The following is a 22,395-nucleotide window of genomic DNA, read 5'->3' as shown; positions in this document are numbered from 1 at the left end:
GGGAAAGTGGGTGATGGGCATTGAGGAGGGCACCTGTTGGGATAAGCACTGGGTGTTGTATGGAAACCAATTTGGCAATAAATTTCATATTAAAAAAAAAGAAAGTAAATAGGTCAAAAAAAGATATACCATGTAAACAGTAAAAAAAAAAAAAAGCTGGAGTTGCTATGCTTATATCTGACAAAATAAATTTTACAACAAAAATTGTTACTAGAGATAAAGAGGGGGTTCCATTATAATAAAGGATAAATTCATCAGGAAGATACAAGATTTATGATCATATATATACCTAACAATAACCCCCGAAAATATATGAAGCAAAACTGACAGAATGGAATGGAGGAATAAACAATTCAACAATAAAAATTGGATACTTCAATACCACATTTTCAATAATGAATAGAACAACTAGATAGAAAAGCCACCAGACCTAACAGATATCTATAGAACACTACACCTTACAATAGAATAGGCATCCACCCTTCTTAAGTGCACCTAAAACATTCTCCAGAATAAATCACATGCAAGGCCAGAGGACAAGTCCTAATAAATTTAAAAGGATTGAGATCATACAAAGTATGTTTTCAAAACACAGTGGAATTAAATTAGAATCAGTAACAGAAGGACCTTTGGGAAATTTACAGTGATATGGGGATATTAAATGTTACACTCCTATATAACCAATGTGTCAAAGAGGAAATCATAAGGAAAGTAGAAAATACTTTGACATGAATGAAAGCGGAAACACAAGCATACCAAAATTCATGTGGTGCAGCGAAAGTACTGCTCAGAGGGAAACTTACAGCAAGGATACATGAAATAAGAGCAAAACAATAGAGGAAATGGGTGGAACTAAAAGTTGGTTCTTGGAAGAGGTCAACAAAATTAACAACCTTTAACTAGACTAACCAAGAAAAAGCAGGGGAAGGGGGTGTGGGCCCTGAGAGACAAATTGCTAAACTCAAGAATGTAAGAGAGGTCATCACTACCAACTGTAAGAAAGAAAAATGACTATGAACAACTGTATGTAATAAGTTAGATAGTATAGATAAAAGGGACAAATGAGTAGAAAGATACAACGTCCTGAAACTGACTCAAGTAAACATAAGAAGCTCAAAAAGCCCAACAACAAACAAAGATATCAAATTGGTAACTAAAAATATTTCCATAAAGAAAAGCCAAGTAAATTCTACCAAATATTCAAAGAAAAATTGAAGCTAATTCTTTCAGAAACGTTTCCAATAAGTAGAAAAGGAGATAACAATTTCTAACTCATTCTATGAGGACAGTATCACACTGATATTAAAGTAAGATAAAGACATCACAAGAAAATAAAACTATAGGCCAACAGCCTTAATCAATACAGACACACAAAAATACTCAACAAAACATTAGTAATCTATACCCAGACATATATACAAAGGACCACGCACCATAACCAAGCGGGACTTATCTCATGAAATGGCATACATAATATTAACTAAATTTAAAAGAAGTATGAAGGGCGTTTAATAAAACCCACCACCCTATCATAATAAAAACAGTCAACAAACTAGGCAGAGTAAAGAACTTCCTCAACCTGTTAAAGGCCATCGATGAAAATCCCACAGCTAATCATACCTACTGTCGAAAGACTGAATGCTTTCCTCCTAAGATCAGGCCCCAGACAAGGATGTCTATTCTCACCAATTCTATTCAACATTGTGCTGGAGATTCTAGCTAGGGCATCTGTACAACAAAAGGAGGAAGACACCCAGATTGGAGAGGAAGTAGTAGCTATCTTAATTTGCAGATGACATTATCTTATATATGGAAAATCTTAAAGAACCCACTAAAAAAAAAAAAACTATTAGAACTGATAAGGTCAGCAAGGTTGCAAGATTCGAGGTCAACATACAAAACTCAATTGTATCTCTACACACTATCAGTGTTCACTGATAATAATGCGCACCTGAAAATACAATTAAGAAAACAGTTACTTCTACAATAGCATCAAAAACAAAAACAAAGACAAAATACCTAGGTGTTAGTTTCACAAAAGATGTGGAAAATGAAACTAAAACTACAAACTATTATTAAAGAAATGAAGGAAGACTTCTAAATAAAGAGAAAGACATCCTCCGTCATAAATCAGACAGACTTGGCATTGTTAAGATGGCACCACCCACCCACCCACCCCCAAAACTGATCTTCAGATTCAACATAATTCCTACCAAAATTCCAGCTGGCTTATTTGCAGAAATGGAAAAGCCAATACTCAAATTCATATAGAATTACAAGAGATCCCAAATATTCAGAACAAACCCAACAAAGAAACGGAAGAACAAAGTCGGAAGACCTACGGTTCCTGATTCCAAACTTACTACACAACTACAGTCATCAAGGCATGTGATACTGGCATAAGTGTAGACATGTAGATCAGTGGAATAGGACTGAGAGCCCAGTTAGAAGCCCCCTTGTATAATCAACTGATTTTTTTTCATTGCAGTGCCAAGACCATTCAGTGGAGGAAAGAAAAATCTTTTCAACAAATGGTGCTGGGACAACTGGATATCCACATGCACAAAAATGATGAGAACCCTCTACCTCGCACCATGCACAAAAATGAACTCAGCATGGATCACATACCTAAATATAAGAGCTAAAACAATGAAACTCTTAGAGGAAAATATAGGAGTAAGTCTTCATGACCTTGGCAATGGTTTTTTACAGACATAACACCAAAAGCTCAAGCAACAAAATAAAAAACAAATAAACTGGAGTATATAAAAATGATAAACTTTTGGGCTTCGAAGGTTATTACAAAAATGTCAAAAAAATAACCCACAAAAAGGCATGAAATAATTTTCAACTCGTATATCTGATAAGTGACTTTTCCTTGTATCCAGAATATATGAAGAACTCTTGTAAATCAGTAATAAAAAGATAACCAACTCAATTTAAGAATGGACAAAATATCTGAATAGACATTTCTCCAAAGAGATGTAAATGACCAACAACACATGCAAAGATCATCAAAGTCATTAGTCATTAGGGAAGGTAAATCAAAACCACAATAACATATCACTTCACACCCATGAGAATGGCTATAATCGAAAAAGATGGCTAAGACATATTGACAATGACATAGAGAAATTGGAACCCTTATATGCTGTTGATGAAATGAAAAATGATGTGGTCCCTTTGAAAAATAGTTTGACAGTTCCTCAAATGGTTAACCATAGATGATTCTGCAATTCTACTTCTAGGTATACACCCAAGATAAGTGATAACATATGCCCACACAAAAACCTGTACATGAGTGTTCATGGCTTCATTACTCATAATCACCCAAAAGTAGGAAAAATCCAAATGTCGTCAAGTGATGAATAGCTAAATAAAATGTGTAAATTTGTACAATGGAACATTATTTGGCAACAAAAATGAATGATGTGCTGATAGATACTACAACATGGATGAGTCTTAAAAACACTGTACTAAGTGAAAAGAAAAAACAAGCACAAAAGGCCACATATTATAAGATTCTATTTGTATGAAATGTTCAAAAGTGGTAAATTTATAGAGCCAGGAAGTAGGGGTAAGGTGGGGTGTCAGGGGAAAAGGAGGGGAATGGAGAGTGATTGCTAATGGGTATGTGGCTTCTCTATAATCTAAAAATAGGTGGTGGCAATGGTTGCATAACACTGTGAGTATGTTAAGTGTGCACTTGGAAAGAGTGAATTTTATGATACATGAATTATATGTCAATAAAGCTCATAACAACAGTAAAAAATTCTCTACCTACCTAGATCAAACATTCACACTATGCACAGATCCTCTCTCCTCTACTGTCTCCATTTTTCCTTCTTCCTCCATTCCTGTTGTCTCTTCTCTTCTTTTCCTTCTTTCTCATCTCGGAATCACATTGTGTTTTTTGGCTGATTTTTTTTCTTTTGGTACTTTTTTATACTGATTGAAATTGTATTTCCCAGTGCTTAGTTTGACAGATGTTGTCACTTAAACAGTTTTTTAAAGGTGACCTTCAACTGATTTTTTTTCGGTGGGGGGCGGGGGTCAATAAACACGTTAATGGGAAGTTTAACATGAGATTATTTCAAACCTAGGGGCGCCTGGGTGGCTCAGTCGGTTAAGCATTCGACTTTGGCCCAGGTCATGATCTCACAGTTTGTGAGTTCGAGCCCTGCACCGGATTCTGTGTCTCTCTCTCTCTCTTTCTCTCTCTCTCTCTCTCTCTCTCTCTGCTTCTCCCCAGCTCACTGTCTCTCTGTCTCTCTGTCTTTCTCTGAAAAATAAATAAAGTAAAAAAATTATTTAAAAAAAGAGTATTTCAAACCTAAGTTACTAGAAAGCTATTTATCACACTGGAATTTATTTTCTAGCTATTCTTTTTTTGTTGTTATTTTAGGGAGAGAGCAAGTGCAAGTAGGGGAGAGGGGCAGAGGGAAAGAGAGGGGGTGAGAGAGAGAGACAGAGAGAGAGAGAGAAGAGAGAATCTCAAGCAGGCTCCATGCTCAGCTTAGAGCCCAACACAGGGCTTGATCCCATGACCCTGGGATCATGACCTGAGTGGAAATCAAGAGTCAGACGTTCAATTGACTGAGTCACCTAGGTACCCCTCTAACTGTTCTTTTCAAATATCTCAGACACATTTCTAATGAGTCCTAATTCCTACATGTAGTGGAGTCTTGGTGTCTTTCTCTTCCCATCCCCAAAATTGACAAGTGTCTTATGTGGCAAGTACTTAGCGGTATATACAGATGACTAGAACGTGACTAAATTCAAGAGAACTTACAATAAGAGAATCAAACACAACACAAGTAGCTACAAGACACGGCAATTTGGGTAAGGGTCGTATTCATATTACATAAAACATTGTCACAGAAATTGTTCACAAAATGTGACCATTTAAAAGTTGCTTAATTCCCCTTCCATTTCTATGACATCCTGACTAATGGAGCGTCCATCAAAAACCATTCTCGTTCTAGTAGAGTTCCATGCAGAGTCTTTTTTAGAAGATAGTAGGAGTTCCCTTTAAAACAGCATTTATTGGGGCGCCTGGGTGGCGCAGTCGGTTAAGCGTCCGACTTCAGCCAGGTCACGATCTCGCGGTCCGGGAGTTCGAGCCCAGCGTCAGGCTCTGGGCTGATGGCTCAGAGCCTGGAGCCTGTTTCCGATTCTGTGTCTCCCTCTCTCTCTGCCCCTCCCCCGTTCATGCTCTGTCTCTCTCTGTCCCAAAAATAAATAAACGTTGAAAAAAAAATTTTTTTTAAAAAATAAAAAAAATAAAAAAATAAAAAAAAATTAAAAAAATAAAAACCTATTCTTTTCATTTAAGAATACAGATATGGTCCAATGTTTATATCAAAAAATGTACTCTCTATTCTATCATTTTAAACAGTAGTATGGCTTCTCATTATTGCATGGTTATCCGTGATTAAACGCCCTAGGTTGTTTCAAACTTTTTGGTTGTTGTAAATAGTACTATGAAGAACTCGGTGTGGATGAATCTTTGTACATATTCTTAATCACTTTCTTAAAAGAAGGCCGAGAAATGGAATTTTAGGGTCTAGAAATGTGTACCTATTTCACAGTTTTGAGATGGCAAAGCTACCTACCAGAATTCTGAGTGAGTGGACCCAGTTCCTTGTGTATTTCACAGGATCAACAAATAGAAATGCATGTATTTACTTAGGGCTTTGTGGAAGCAACAGCTACTTCTCCATTAAATATAAGTCTAAATGTGGCAAATGCCTGAATGCTATCAGCTCCTGTGATACATCCTAGCCTCTGCCACATGAACTGCTGTGGACTTTTTATTTATTTATTTATTTATTTATTTATTTATTTATTTTTACCTGACACAAAGCGAACATGCTGTGAAGTGTATATGCCACGCCCTGAACCCTTAAAGTAAATATCTTGCCAGGGACATCGAAGAACCGGAAGAGAACCAATGGAAAGGAGGAGGGCAGTCCCTATGACTCCCGTACTTTCCAAAGGAACCTCTTGGTACTGAGTGTATTTACTTAACAGATTAGAGGTTTTAAATATCTAACTGAGTTATTGCTCTGATGGTGAAATCTCGGTTGCTCCCTATTGTAAACTTGAAAATTCCCCTGCGTGCTTTCTCAAAGCTGACATGAAGGAGCCAGCTATAATAGTCCGAGTAGGCAGGGAATAATTTGCTAAGGAATGCTGCCTAGTCAGGGCACGGATGGAGACCGATGCCACATGTTCCTACAAAGCGCACAGTTTCATATGAGAGCTAACAACTGTCCTTTGGTCCTGAAGAATGGCATTGGCTAAACGACCAGCAGGGTCGATGTGGTGACCTGTTCAAGTTCTAATATGTGATGTGTAGATCCTTCCGGATTTTGCCAGTTCACTGCACTTTTGGAGAGAGAGATTCAGGGTCCATTTGCTACACGTTTCTAGAGTTACCCTAGGAACGACTAAGCCTCATCACTTATTTCAGGCAATCTGCATTTACTAAGAATACAATCATAAATGTTTGCAAAAAAAAAAGTCATAAATGACACACAAAACTGTTCATTGCAGCACTACGCAGAATAGGAGAGAAAGTGGAAACAGCCAATTAGTTAATAACAGAACAGGGATTAAAACAATGATAGGATTTCCGTATGATTGAATAGTATGTTGCCATTTAAGTAATTTTGAAACATTTACGCAAGGGAGGAAATGCTAATGACATAAAAATAGAGAAAATCGTACAACACAAAGTTATAAATCGTATGACACAAAGTTGTAAGTAGTACATTAAGACACAAAGTTATAAGTAGTACGTTAAGCCATTATGGAAAACTGTGTATATTTGTACTTATACATTTAAAAAAAAAAAAAAAAGACTGGAAAGAAATTCACCAACATGAAAACAGAAATTACCTGTGGTGATGGGAGGCTCTCCCCCTTGTTTTCATGGTTTTTTTCTATATTTGTCAGTTTTTTATAATAAACACATATTGCTTTTATAATCAGAGAAGAATAAATTATTTTCAAACCCACATATTAAAAATTCTCATTTCCTAGTAGAGTGAACTTATAAATATGATTTTAAAGGGCTACCTTTATTCATAGTTTTAATATTTTTAGTAAAAATTGCCACCAGAAGAAAATGAATAATCTTATTTTTTGGAACACCTCGTGTCAGGCTTTCATGATGATATTACAGTAAGTCTTGCAAAATTTTCACTGCCCTCCTAACTTCATGGATGGCCCTAGAAGATGCATGACTATTCTAGGAGAACATCAATAATTTATCTTGTGTTGGAATTTGCAGGATAACCAGAAACTGTTTACATGAGCTAGTAGCTGTTTTAAAATTTAATTGTGAAGTTGATTTATTAGGTTAGGAAAATGTGTCCACAAAAAAAAAAAAAAAAAGCGTGGGGGGTGGGGGTGGTGCTTGGGTGGCTCACTCTGTTAAGTGTCCGGCTTTGGCTCAGGTCATGATCTTGCAGTCCGTGAGCTTGAGCCCCTGGTTGGGCTCTGTGCTGACAACTCAGAGCCTGGAGCCTGCTTTACATTCTGTGTCTCCCTCTCTCTCTTCCCCTCCCCTCTCATGCTCTTTCTGTCTCTCTCTCTCTGTCTCTCAAAAATAAATAAACATTAAAAAAATATTTTTTAAGTTTCAGAAACACAGATTACTTTGCTGGTGAGGGTTAACAAATAAGCAAGCATACCAATAACTTTCTGTATGATTGGGCAAGTCAGTGTGCTCTCTGGATCTCAGCATCTCCATCAGAAAATAAACAATGCACAGACACCTGCTCTCCAAATTCTCTTTGGAAGTAGTAAACTATTCAAAGGCAGAAAACAATTATTTTATAAATCTTATTAATTAGCAGGTTCATTTCCACTAAATAAGAAATGTCGATAAAGCCCTGTAGTATTATAGCCTTACGATTTGTGTGTGTGTGGTAAGAATATTTCAGATTTAGTCTCTTGGCAACTTTGAAGTATGTAACATAGCATTATTGACTATAATTGCAATGCTATGATTCATCATCTGACTGCAAGTCTGTACCCTTTAACCATCGTCTTCCAAATTCCCCTAGCCCCCGGCCCCTGGTAACCATCATTCGGCTCTGTTTTTACTAATTCCGTATAGCCTTCTAGTTTTAACCAGCTTATAATAAGCCAGTTTAACCAGTAGGCTTATAAACACTTCCTTGCATTTCACAATGGTCTGATCCTAAGCAGGCAGCCATTTTGAATCTTGTTATATTTCTGGACCGTGTTACATTTCACCATCTGAATCATCCTTCCTCTCATAGTAGAAGTTAGGCGAATCCTGAGGTATCTTGTCACTTGCAACCACATACATTATCGTTTATGGCACATTTCCTCCGAGCTCACAGGTGCCCATTGATAGAACCAGATAAGCCGCTGGAATGCCCCACCATGCCCTCCAGCTCCAGCCAAGAGCTACTGACCTGCCAAGAGCCTGTAAAAGATGTCTCGACTGCTAGTAGAACTAGATGGAATGACGCAATAGCTGGCCAGGGAAAGAAACCAACAAGGCCAAAGCTTTGGACTCATTCCTGAGTGAGTTCATTGATCTGCTTCTGTCCTACAGACCTTCATCCAAGCCCACCATATGTAAGGGGGCCAAGATGAGGGATGGTAGATAGGCCAGAACAAAATGTGGTCTATACTGAAATAACAATCAGTACAGCATCTCCAGAATAAACCCCCAAGTAATCATGAAGCTCAGCCGAAAGGATTCACCCTAATTCATATCACCATTACCGAATTTAAGCACGTTCTGAAATGTTTCCACCCTTTCTGAGGACTGACGTGTTCCCTAGGTAAAGAATCACAAGTGAAAACTGTCAGACTCTCAAACACCTGTGTCGTAAATTTTTCTAGTTACAGAACTTTCTCCCAGAGATGAGTCAAGGGTCACAGACGATTTTTACCCACTCTGAGGGATGAGCAGGACCACTGGAAGAATAAAACGTTGAGACTGACTATAGTATGACTTTAAGAAATTGTGTATCCCACTGTGAAAGTCACCGGAGACTTTTCTACCCTGAAACTCTGTGTTAACTAATCACTTTCAGAAAGATGATTATAAAAAACAAGAATGAGGAACTCAAAGCACCATTGACCCTGGGAGCTCATTACATACTGACAAGTGTGTACCTGGATTGACTTCCCACCTCCAACCCCCCAAATAAAAACATATTTTGTGATCCCTCCACAGACTTTGGGGAGGTTAGAGTAAGTCGGTACAAGGCACACATAATTTTAGCCATTACAAATGAGAAAGTTTGTTTTAGAGTGAAGGCAACTAAGGCCTAATCTTTCTCCTCCCTCCAACTCCAAGGAATTTGGATCTTTGTTAAATGTCACAATGAATAAGGGAATAATTACAGGGATACAACTATTTTAAGCACCTGGAAAACTAAATTTTTTAATGTTTATTTACTTTTGAGACAGAGAGAGAGAGAGAGAGAAAGGGAATGAGCCAGGGAGGGGCAGAGAGAGAGGGAGACCCAGAATTCGAAGCAGGCTCCTGTCAGCACAGAGCTGGATGCGGGCCTCGACTCACAAACCGTGAGATCATGACTTGAGCCAACGTCGTATGCTTACTTAAGCGACGGAGTCCCCCAGGCACCCCTGGGAAACTAAACTTAATGAGAGCTTTCACTGAGGGAGGAGTGAGGGGAGGAAGAGACCGAATGTTACACTTCCTACAATTTTTAGCAATCAAATACATGAGACTGAAAAACTTCATCTTTCGAGAATTTCAATCATGCCAAAATATACAAGAAATCAACACAGAATGGCAAAAAATGGCCAATTACTTTAGAGAATGTGAACGAAGAAACATATTAGAGACACACATAAACACAGGAGTACTGTTTGGACATGTGCTGTGTGGTCAGATTGGCCGGAGAAGGCAGCACAGGGCCAGAGTCAGAAGGACTAAGTTCTCACGTCAGCCGGGTCACACACTGGCCATGTGGCCCCGACCAAGCCACCGAGTCTTAACCTCTGCATCCACAAAGTGAGGATAAATATGTATCCAGGTATCACTTAGACGGCTGGCGAGGCAATCCAAGTGAAAGTACTTGGTACCATGCAAAGTATAAATCACAGACAAGCTATCGGTGTAGATACTGTTTTCACCACACTAAGCAATGCGGTCAAGACAAAGGTGTAAAAGAGATAGCCTTGGAGGTTGAGAAGATTATACCTCAGTTCAAAGGATAAAACAGGAATCAGTGAGGGGCACCTGGGGGGCTCCGTCGGTTAAGCGTCCGACGTCGGCTCAGGTCATGATCTCACACTCCGTGAGTTCGAGCCCCCCGTCGGGCTCTGTGCTGACGGCTCGGAGCCTGGAGCCTGCTTCGGATTCCGTGTCTCCTTCTCTCTCTGCCCCTCCCCCACTTGTGCTCTGTCTCTCTCTGCCTCTCAAAAATAAATAAATGTAAAAAGAAAAAAATTTTTTTAAATAAAAGTTCCTAGATGTGAAGAAATTACCTCCTGGCACCTGTAAAAATTTCTCGTGTGCAGCTTCTCAGGGAAAAAAAGGCACGCCCCACTCCACTGCTATCCTGTCATTCCAGAAGCATTCGCAGTCCACCCACAGTGTATGTGACACCCTCTGACAGAATTTTCTCTGGCACGTGTGCCATTCTGCCAAGAGGTTTGGCAAGGGCTCCACCAGTTTCCTCCACGGCTTCAACTCTCACAGTTTAAAGATTGCTGATCTTTTCACTCTTGCCTTTCTTGTGACCTATTTACTATTTCCTGTGTGCCAGGAAGAGACTTGATTTGGGAGCACAAAGTAACCTGTCAGCAGCAGTCACAGTAAATGGTTTAGAGCTTGAACCGAATCCAGTTCCCAGGAGTGACTAAGAACAGCTTAGCATGATCACACTTGAACTACATGATGCCCTTTTCCAGGGCCGTGAGAATGATGCTCACAGATTCGAACAGGGATTCAAGATGAGTTTCTCAGAACCAACCCTGGGGGAAAAGCTGGTGGGATTCCAAATGAAAATCTGGCTGTGCAAAGGGAGGGAAGACATTGCTTCAGAAAGTAATCGCAAAACCTCACGTCAGCCTCAGACACAGACAGAGTCAAGAGTTGGGGGGAAAGGGACCTGATGGCGCTTGCGGGATTGTCCCACCCCTCCTGGAGCCAGGCCTTCAGGGCTCCACCGATTAGGAAGATGGCGGCCACTAGACTGGACGACATTCACCATAATGGGAAGACTCTCAGAAGTTTGGAGGGTCCTCACTTTCTGGAGCTCTGCCCATACCCCTTGATGCACAATCAAGTCCCAAAAGGACTTTAGGAAACCTAAGGATCCTTCTGGCCTTATCTCTCACCCAACAATATGGACATGCTGATTCAAGGTCCTTTCCCCAATATCTCCCCATTTCTGGAATAATCCATTAACTCCTTCTACCTCCACCTGGCCCATCACTGTTGTTGGATGTTCCCCATTTATCATTCAAGACCTAATTCAAAGGTTACTTTTATAGGACAGTTTCCACAACTAGATGAAACAGCTCTTTACTTGGAACTCCCACAGGACTTTGCTGTTCACACTACGTAAGAAGCTATATTTTCCTGTCTTTGTCTATATAGCACCTGACAGAGGGTAGAGGTTCAAGAATGTGTGACAGATGAATGAACCAACTGAATTCATTTTTTGTTATTCTCACCCCTTGTTTCCTACATCTATTAGTCACTAATTCTTCTACACATTTGGCTTCCAACTCGTTTTCTTCTCTCCGGCCACAGCTGCCTTGGCCTCAGGTCTCAGAAATCCATGTTGGCATTAATATAGTTTCCCAAAGCAGGGTCCTCACCCATCAAAGAATCAAAGACTATTGTAATAATGACATGGAAACACTTATTCTCCATTGTTCCAGTTCTTGGCTCCCAAGGAGAGAAAAAGAGGATGGTGGACCAAGAAAGAAAGAGAGAGAGAGAGGTGGGGGAGGGGGGAAGGGGGAAGAAATAAAGGAAGGAAGGAAGGAAGGAAGGAAGGAAGGAAGGAAGGAAGGAAGGAAGGAAAAGAGAAAGAAAAGATCATTTGTATGATTTAGATCTTAAGAGAAGACATAAATGAGAAAGAAGAATTATCATGCAGAGAAAACGTAAAGAGAGTGAGGTTAGGAGGTTTTTTGGCAACAACTATAAGTTTGAAATTTTAGAGAAAGGGAAAAATGAAAATAGCTCTTTAATATATACAGTTTGACCTCAGGTCCTTCATAGATCTACCACTTTCTCTCAAGCTGGGATTTGAACCCAGATCAGTCCAGACCCACCGTCCATGCTGCTTCTCCAACACTTGTCTCTTCCAAATTGGCCATAGAAAGAGAAAGATGGGAGTTATCACTGAATAACTACTGTCAATCCCAATTTTGTGGATTCCTAGGACCAATGGATGGCTTTCAAGATATTTACCAACCCCCAGAAATTATATATAAAATACTGGGTCCAGCCAATGCAATATTGAAGGAGAAAAACAAAATTGAAGGACTGACGCTACCACATGTTAAGACTTACTCTAAATCTACAGTAATCGAGATAATATGGCATTGGTGAAAAACAGAAAAATAGATCAATAGCACAAAATAGAGAGTCCAGAGATAGACTCACAAAAATATAGTGAACTGACCTTTGACAAAGAGGTAAAGGCAATACAACGGGACAAAGATGGTCATTTCAACAAATGGTGCTCCAACCACTAGATATCTATAAAAAAAAAAAAAAAAAAAAAGAATGTAGGCAGAGACTTATACTTTTCATACAAATTAACTCACAATGGATCATAGACCTAAACATGAAACTACAAAACTTCTAGAAGATAGCGTAGGAGAAAATCTAGATGACTTTGGGTGTGGCAGTGACTTTTACACACACCATCAAAGATACAGTCCATGAAAGAAATAATTGATAAGCTGGGTTTCATTTAAATTAAAAACTTCTGCTCTGGGAAGGACAAGGTTAAGAGAATTAGAAGACAAACCACAGACTGGGAGAAATCATTTGCAAAAAAATGTATCTGATAAAGGCTGTTATCCAAAATACACACAGAACTCTTAACACTCAACAATGAGAACACAAACAATCCAATTAAAAAATGGGTCCAAGACTGTAACAGTTACTATCTCAATGAAGAAGATACACATGTGGCAAATAAGCATATGAAAAGATACGTCATTTGGGGAAATGCCAAGTAAAACCATATTGACATTCCACTCCACACCTATTCGAATGGCCAAAACCCAGGACATCAACGACACCAAATGTTGGAGAGGTTGTGAAGCGATAAGAACTCTCATTCGCTGCTGGGTGGGAATGCAAAATGGAAAAGCCAGTTTAGAAGACAGCTGGGTGGTTTCTTACAAAACTAAACACCTGTTACTAGTCCAGAAATTACACAGTCCAGAAATTGTGTTCCTTTAGTATCCATCCAGCGGAGTGGAAAACTTATATCCACACCAAAACTTGCTACACAGGTATGTTATGGCAGCTTTGTTCACAAGCACCTAACCTTGGAAGCAATCAAGATGTCCTTCAAGAAACGGCGGTTCACCCAATGAACTAAAACACTAAAGAGAACAGCACTAAAGAGAAATGAGCTATCAAGCCACAGAAAAAAGACATAGACGAACCTTAAATACGTAGTACGAAGAGGAAGAAGCCAGTGGGAAAAGACTATATATGCTGTACGATTTCAACTATATGACCTTCTGGAAAAGATAAAGCTACGGAGACAGGAAAATGATCAGTGGTCACCAGGGGTTGGAGGTGGTGGGAAGGGATAAACCCATGAAGCCCAGAGGATTTTCAGAGCAGCGAAACTACTCCGTATGATACTACAACGGTGGATACATGTCATTATACGTTTATCCAAACCCATCGAAACAACAATGGCAAGAGCCAATCCCAATGTAAACTATGGCCTCTGGGTGGTAACGATGTGCCAAAGCAGGTTCACTGGTTGTAACAAACACATCCACTCAAGTGTGAATGTTAACAGTGGGGCAGGCCCTGCAGCCATGAGGGCAGGAAACATATGGGAAATTCCTGTACCTTCCTCTCAACCTTGTTATGAATCTAAAACTGCTCTAAAAACAAATGGTCTTTAAAAAAAAAAAAATGTTGGGTCTACGTGTGTAGGTGTGTTATTTTCCTGAGGAGGCAGGCCGTGGTTTCCACCAGACTCTTCAAGGAATCTATCATTTCAAACAGGCAAAGAATCACCGCCTTGGAGCATTTCTGCAAATCCTTGGATTTGCACTGGCAAAAGTTGCATGTTTACTCCTTTTGAGTCATTCCCCTGAGCCCACCACACGAAGAGCTTTCACCCACCCGGAGTCTTTTTTTGGACACAAGATGGGCTTCCAAATCACCCGCTGTTGTTTCCTCCGGGCAGAATTCCAGGATTCGTCTTATTCGAGACGGTACTTTCCCAGCCTTGGCACCGCTCTCCTTCTTTCCTTTATCTTCTTCAGATAATCACGCAGTGTTACTTGCGTGCTATTTCGTTCTTCCTCCTTAGAAAATCTCACTGATCTACTGTTCCCAGCCTCTTTATCTCAAGCCTTCCCCATTACGCCTGGCTAAGCAGGTAGTTTCCTGGTGCTGGGACCAGAGCCAACCCGTTCTGGTGGGGTTTTTTCTTTTTATTAATTCTCCAAAAGGAAAACTCATTTTCCTATTGGAAAATGTGGCAAAGGTGAATCAACTTTATTCCTGTCATCAATTTTCATCAATTCAGACCTCCAGGTTAATGTACATGCAATGGATTTGGAGGGAAGAGAGTGGAATGTTCAAATCCACAGTAAGATTTCAGTGTCATGAATTCACCCACTCACCTCAACAAATAGCTCAGCTACACACCCAAGAGTTTTGTCTAAGTTTTAAAACCAGTTAGTTGCAGAGTCAAGAGATTTTTTTCCCCCCAGACCATTCTGTACCACCAACTCCAAGATGCACACATGTTTTTTTCTTGCTTAACATAGCAGTTTTCTGCAAAGCTTCTTAGCTACAAAACCAGGAACATGTGGATACATTGCATCGGAGCAATTTTTCTGGCTATATGCCTAAACTGAATAATACAGATTAAATATGCAGATCAGACTGTGTAGCACCTGCTCTGAAAAGATTTCTGTTTAAGAAAGAAAGAAAGAAAGAAAGAAAGAGGAAGGAAGGAAGGAAGGAGGAAGCAAGGAAGGGAAGGAGAATGGAAAGAAGGAAAGAGAAAGAAAGAAAGAAAGAAAGAAAGAAAGAAAGAAAGAAAGAGGGAGGAAGGGAGGGAAGGAGAGAGGGAGGGAGGGAGGGAGGGAGGGAGGGAGGGAGGAAGTAAAGACCAAAGGTGTGGACACATCTCAACAGTGCACAATTGAAGATTTGCAAACTGGTTTCATGGTTCAAAGTCAAGCAACTATTTGTGGGCTCAGCAGTAGGATCCCAGCCCCTCACTAAAGTGTTAAATCTGCAAGGACAGCTGTGTAGCAGATGGCTGGCAGCTTCTCTGGTTTTGTGGCTCAGCAGCCTTCCAGAAGCAAGGCAGAAGCTCTTCATTCAGCAGCTGCTCACCCTCAGTTTTCTTCCAGTAGGAAATGATCCACCCCAAAAGTTCTGTCAATTCTCCCAAACACCTCTCTCTCCCAACTGCAGGTGCCCCAGGAGAGATGAAAAGGAGAAACCATTGGCTAGTTTCTCATTTTACTCGTTGGGGGCCCTCATGGAGCCCGTGTAAGAGAAAATGCTGACTCAGTCAGAGCACTCTTGCCCTTCGGTGTTGAGGATTCTCTCTCTCTCTCGTGTCCTATAGATCTGGGCAAGTGAGATAGGGGACAGGAAGCCGGGTGAGGGAGGAAGCTTGTGACACTGGAGTTGAAGTTGAGTGGATGAAGCATCCATGGTGGGGGCGGGGGCAGTTACTAGTAAGGAGGATGGGGGGGGCTTCAAGATAGTATTTGAGATAAAGGTGAATACATCCGGGATTGCTTCATGGTTTGAGAGTCAGACGTATGCATGTCTGTCTACCTAGCTTTTCTTTCCTGCGGGTGGGAGTATTTCTCTAAAAGGACAATTGAGCTTCACCTCTCAGCTAGCACAGGGATCCGCTTCTCCACACAGTTGAGGGTTCTGGTTATCTTCTGTGGCCCAGCGTCACCACGGTGGAACCGACCAATGTGGGGCAATGCACCCAAGCCCTGTTGTAACGAGCAGTCCCATGGAAGTGCGTTTTTGGTTTTCTTCTTGACGCCAATGGTGCATGGATCCTTAAGAGAAGATAGGGAAATGTCTTTGTTTTATAACATTCCCGCAGCACTTATACACCTTATGCACCCGGCCTTGTTCTAAGTGATTTTTCAAATTCTAACCTATAACATACAAAAGTTCTGTGGCAAGAGATTTCATATTTATTATTAATTCTCGTGTCTCTCAAAATGATATTTGGGAAGACTCAGGCCAGAATCAGGGGATTCTTGCTAACAATGATGGTGTCTTAAACCCATGCTGATGAGAACCATGTGAGGCAGGCTTATTGGTGCCCATTCTACAGATAAGAAAAATGAGACTCAGAGAAATGTGTATCGGGTCCAAGGTCAAACAACAATTAAGTGCTGGGGCCAAGATCAAAACCTGGGTCTGCTGACTCTAAAACGCATGCTCCTTCAGCAACAACACAGAATAGGATGAGCATTGACACCCCCGGCTGTCATTTCAGCAACAAATCTTGTGTATCTACTTTGTGCAAAACACTCCAGAGGGGCACTGTCATGTCTTAAACATGGCACCTTGAGATCAATAAACTGCTCTGGGACAAAGGATCCTGGGTTATTGGGACCAGGGCCTGGAGTGGGACAGGAATGGAGCAGATAAGAACTGTAGACCTGGGGGTTGTGCAAGTTCTAGGTCATCCAGGCAGAAGACTGTAGTCAGGACACAAGCATGACACACACCGAGTGTCCCAAGGATGACAAACAATCTATGGAGCCTACCCCGTGAAGCTGATGAAGATATAAAGTACAATGGGGACTGACCAAGCCCCAGCCTCTGGGCTGAGTTTTGGGGGCAGGGTTGGGGGCCCTGGGGGTGAACTGCTGGAGCGGAATGACAAGACAGGGCCATCTCTAGGACCATGACCTGAGATATGACATTGGCCCCACAACCAGGGCAGAGCCCAGGAACCGTGGTGGCAGCGCAGACTCAGGGCTGGGCCAGTGGCAAGGGGGCAGAGTCCTCAAGCGTTCCCCAAAAGAAGCACCTTCCACACTTTTCTGTGGACCCCCATTACCCTTGGAAAAGGTGAAAGGTGATCTTGGCGGCCCTAAGCTAGGCAACGTTAACCAAACACTAAACTGATGTTTTCAGAGACATTCGTATACTCAGACTCATTTTCAATCTTCAGAGGAAGAACATATGGCATTTCCTAAATGTATTTGATCACAGAATGCATTTCTCTGTGTAGTTTTTTTTTTTTTTAACAGATCATCTATTGTTATATCGGAACACATCGTTGTTGTTAACCTTGTCATGGGTCACATCAAAACACTGTTAGGTAAGGTTTCTTATATCCACTCTCCACCTGCAAGATTAAAAATAGGTCCTGGGAGTGGAGTGATTCTGTGCTACTGGGGGAAATGGGGGGTGGGGGGGGATGGGATGGGGGGGAACCCAGGTGGCCCAGGCTGCAGTGCTGGGAATCAGGCAGGGCTGGACAGACACTTGGTGCGTGAGGCAGAGAAACATCATTTCTGCTTTCGAGAAATTTACATGTTATGGAAAACCAGCCGTTTGAAAAAGTCAAACTAAACTTTGCTCTTATTTTACCGAGGTCACACCATCGTCTGCTCCGCCAGCTTTCTCCTCTCCCTTTCGTGGAGTCAGCTCTTAAAAATAAACATGAGGCTTGGGGCACCCAGGGGGGCTCAATCGGTTCAGCGTCTGACTCTTTTTTTTCTTTTAATTTTTTTTAAAGTTTATTTATTTTTGAGACAGAGAGAGAGCATGAACGGGAGAGGGTCAGAGAGAGGGAGACACAGAATTGGAAGCAGGCTCTAGGCTCTGAGCCATCAGCCCAGAGCCCGACGCAGGGCTCGAACTCACGGACCGCGAGATTGTGACCCCAGCCGAAGTTGGACGTTTAAACGACTGAGCCACCCAGGCACCCCTAAGTGTCTGACTCTTGATGTCAGCTCAGGTCATGATCTCACGGTCCTTGAGTCCAAGCCCTGCGTCTGGCTCTGCACTAACAGTGTGAAACCTGCTTGGGTTTCTCTCTCTCCTCCCTCTCTCTCTGTCCCTCCTGTTTGTTCTCTCTCTCTCTCTCTCTCTCAAAATAAATAAGCATTTATAAATAAATAAATAAATAAATAAATAATGTGACATGTCCATCTTATGGACCATCCATCAGCAAAAACCTAAAAAGTCAAGCACTAAAACTTGCTACAGTGTGGGTGCACCCCAGAAACTTTATCCCAAGTAAGAGAAGCCAGACACAAAAGACCACATAGTGTATTATCGTATTTAAATGAAACGTCCTAGAATAGGCAAGTCCAGAGAGGGGGGCTGGGGGTGGAGGAAGAATGGGGAGTGAATGCCAAAGTGCTGGGACTTTCTTTTCCGGGAGATGAGAATGTTCTAAAATAAGATCGTGATGATAGTAACACAATGGTGTGAATATATTGAAAAGTATTGAACGAAATTAAAAACACTTAAAAAACTGAATTGCACACTTCAAACAGCATGTGACTTATATCTTCATAAAGCTATGAATTTAAAAAAAAAAAAAAGTATTTACTGTGAACCTCCCACATACCCTACTCATCCTGAGAACAAAGAAAAGTCTTTCTTGCCTTCCTACTGGCCCAGAGTTTGAAGACATTGGCACTCTTTTTTTGGTTAAGTCACTAACACTCCGAATTGGGAAAAAAATAGTTCCTTTCCAGCTCTACTCCTGGAGCCCTACTGTTAATAAAATAAAATAATTTCCTAGGCGTTCTCCGTAGAAGCCAGCTGTCTTCTCCCAAGCACAGCCTTCCATGTTTACATTGGGAAAACATTGACCCAATGGGTAGCTTCAGAGCAGGTAATGGTGACAGACACTGCTATTTCCCAGGTATTCAATGGGCCATCTCTTATTTTTTTAAAAAAAGGATTTTTCTAAAATGAAATAAAATAATTAAGTTACAGAAGATAACAATGAAAAAGCTTTGACTCCTCAAAACTGTCGAGGTCATGGAAAACAAGGAAAGATTGAGAATCTGTCACAGACCAAGGAAGACTGAGACAGACCAACTCAATGTAGAATGCTCACCAAGCAAGGATCCTGGAACAGAACAGGGCCATTACCGGGAAACTGGTGAAATCCAGTGATGTCTGGGGTTTAATTCATAAGAAAGTGCCAGTGAGACTCAGTCTTGCTGCATATGCCAGGGTGCCGGAAGCTGGCCACATTAGGACTGGCAAGTGAAGGATACACAGGAATCCTCTCAGTACTGTCTCCATAACTTTTCTGCAAGTCTGAAATTACTCCCAAATAGAGGAGAACATTTTCAAATAGATAAAATATCAATGCACAAACTCGAGCCCAGTCAAGGCAAAGTTATGACTTTCTTAGCTTCACCTTGCATTTCTTCTGCTTTTCGGGGGGAAATTTAACTTGTACAAGGCCTTGCTTCTCTACCACCAGATGCAAGAGTCAGTTCTTCCTCTCTCTGGTTCCTAAGACCCCACGTAGGCCTCTCTGCTGTTTTCTGTCTCATGACAGAAGATTTCCTTTCTTCGCCTTTTCCTTGCAGTCTTCACGGGAAGAAGTTAGAGAAAATCAAGTCATTCTGGGACATGACAGTGAGATATGGCACCCAGGGTGGCCTCTACCCACTTCTGTCTCTCCCATCTGTTCCTCACCATATTCTCCATCTCAACAAAAATCATATAATACTGCAAACATTGTAGAATCCCAACTGCCTCTTACCAGAGTCTCTCTAAAGGTCAACCCCCCCCCCAGCAACCTAAAACTTGGAGCAGAAACCATGAATTTATAGTAGCACATTCTTATGTTTTTTTCATCTTAAACAAATGGCTTGTTTGAAGTGATGCCAAGTAAAAAACAAGTAAAAATTAATCATGTGGATTGGGACTGCAACTGTCAGCACATAGGAAGGAAGAAAAAAGTGAACCAAAACACGTAAATGTCAACATTTTTCTTTTTTCTTTTTTTTTTACAAGAATGACCTTTACTGTTAGCATCACTTTTCACATCAGTTTTCAAGGTGTGGGGGAGATTTTTTTTTTCCAGTTTCTATCAGAAGGGACAAATCTCCACAATACCAAGGATAAATTTCAACATCAATATTTCTTGGAAATCAGCACTGACGGCGTTCGCACGCTCTACCAAACCACCAAAAAAGTTAAAGACGTAGAACCCTCTATAATTCCAGGTGGAACAGAAATGAAAGATTATTAATCAATGACAAAGACAGAGAAGTCCAATGGCCTTTCCACGATCAGTGGAAATTCTGATAGACAATACCAGAACTTTGATTTTAAAAATTAAGAAATGGAAAACGATAGACTCATCATTTCCTCTCATAGTCTTTGTCTTTCTTTTTAAACTGACTTACATAGATTTGAAAAGTCTTTCTAGGGTCACCTTAGATGTGGAAAAATCTACTGTGAAAAGTGACCTACTTAGAGCTCAGTGATATTTTCACAGAAACTTTAGAGGTCGTCTAGGACAACCACTCATGTTTCAGACAGTGAAATGGAGGCCCGAATCAGCTGAGTGACTTTTCCAGGAGAACCAAGACTTCAATCCAGGTCTTCCAATGCCATATTTGGTGATCTGTCATCTACTCTTCGGCCTCTTTTCTGTTTATCTCACTTCAGTCAAAAAAGGTAAAGTGTTGAGATATGGAGAAAGGGTAAAGTAATTCATTATTATGTTCAGTAAAAGGCATTTATAATCATAAGAAAGCCCAAGAAAAAATTGGAGACAATAATTATCTGTTATTGAAAAGCAACTGTCTACTTATTTTGTACTATTTCGTTCAGAAATAAAGTGGTGCTCTCAAAGCAAGATTATATTCTTGTTGGAGCCCGAGTCCTCTCACCCTAGTCAATGTCCACCTTCCCCTCCATGAATATTATAGAATAACTAAGTATGCTGAGAATAACTGTGCCACTACCTTAACACCTGCTGTCAGAAATACTCTCAGAGAGGGACCTGTTTTCATAAACAAAATGTCCTAAGCAGATAGGCTCATCATATGCAAAGACAAGGATACAAAAGAGAAACCTGAAGTGTTTGCATTAAAAGTCCACAGAAACCAAAACCCCAAACCATAAAACTCCTAGAAGATAACATAAGAGAAAATCTACATGACCTGGGTAAGACAATGATTTTTTTTTTTTTTACATAAAACACCAGTCACAAGCCATAGAAGAAATAATCAATAAACTGGACTTCATTAAAATTAAAATTAATTAAAATTAATTAAAATTAATTAAAAACATTGCAAGGACAATGTCAGGAAAATAAAAAGATAGGCCACAGACCAGAAGAAAATATTTGCAAAATTCACATTTGAGGAAGGATTGGTATCTACAATGTACCAAGAACTCTCGGGATACCTGGGTGATTCAGTCGGTTTAACAGCCAACTCTTGATTTCAGCTCAGGTCATGATCTCACAGTGGTGAGATGGAGCCCTGCATCAGGTTCCATACTGAGCACACAGCCTGGTTAAAATTCTCTCCCTCCCTCTGCCCCTCCCCCATTTGCACGCGCGCGCGCGCGCGCGCTCTCTCTCTCTCTCTTTCTCTCTCTCTCTTTCTCCCTCTCTCAAAAAATAACATAAAAATAGGGGCGCCTGGGTGGCTCAGTCAGCTGAGCGTCTGACTTCAGCTCAGGTCATGATCCAGCAGTTTGTGGGTTCGGGCACCGCGTCAGGCTCTGTGCTGACAGCTCAGAGCCTGCAGCCTGCTTCGAATTCTGTGTCTCCCTCTCTCTCTGCCCCTCCCCTGCTCATACTCTGCCTCTCTCTGTCTCCCAAAAATAAATAAATGTTAAAAAAAAAAATTCAAATAACATAAAAGTAAACAAGTAAACTAACATAAAATATACCAGAACTCTTACCTATCAATAATGAAAGCACAAACAACTGGATTAAAAAATAAGTCAAAGAGCCCTCACTGAAGATATACAGAAGACAAATAAGCATATGAAAAGACGCCCCACAGCATCTGTCGTCAGGGAAATGCAAATTAAAACAACATTGAGATATCACTCCACACTTATTAGAATGGCCAAAATCTAGAACCCCGAAAGCACCAAATGCTGGTGAGGATGGGGAAGCAAGGGGAATTCTCATTCACTGCTGG

The sequence above is a fragment of the Acinonyx jubatus genome, chromosome C1 (genome assembly GCF_027475565.1).
Source record: "Acinonyx jubatus isolate Ajub_Pintada_27869175 chromosome C1, VMU_Ajub_asm_v1.0, whole genome shotgun sequence".
In the NCBI taxonomy this organism is placed as follows: Eukaryota; Metazoa; Chordata; class Mammalia; order Carnivora; family Felidae; genus Acinonyx; species Acinonyx jubatus.
The sequence above is the reverse complement of the archived record's forward strand: the minus strand, read 5'-3'. Positions refer to the sequence as shown.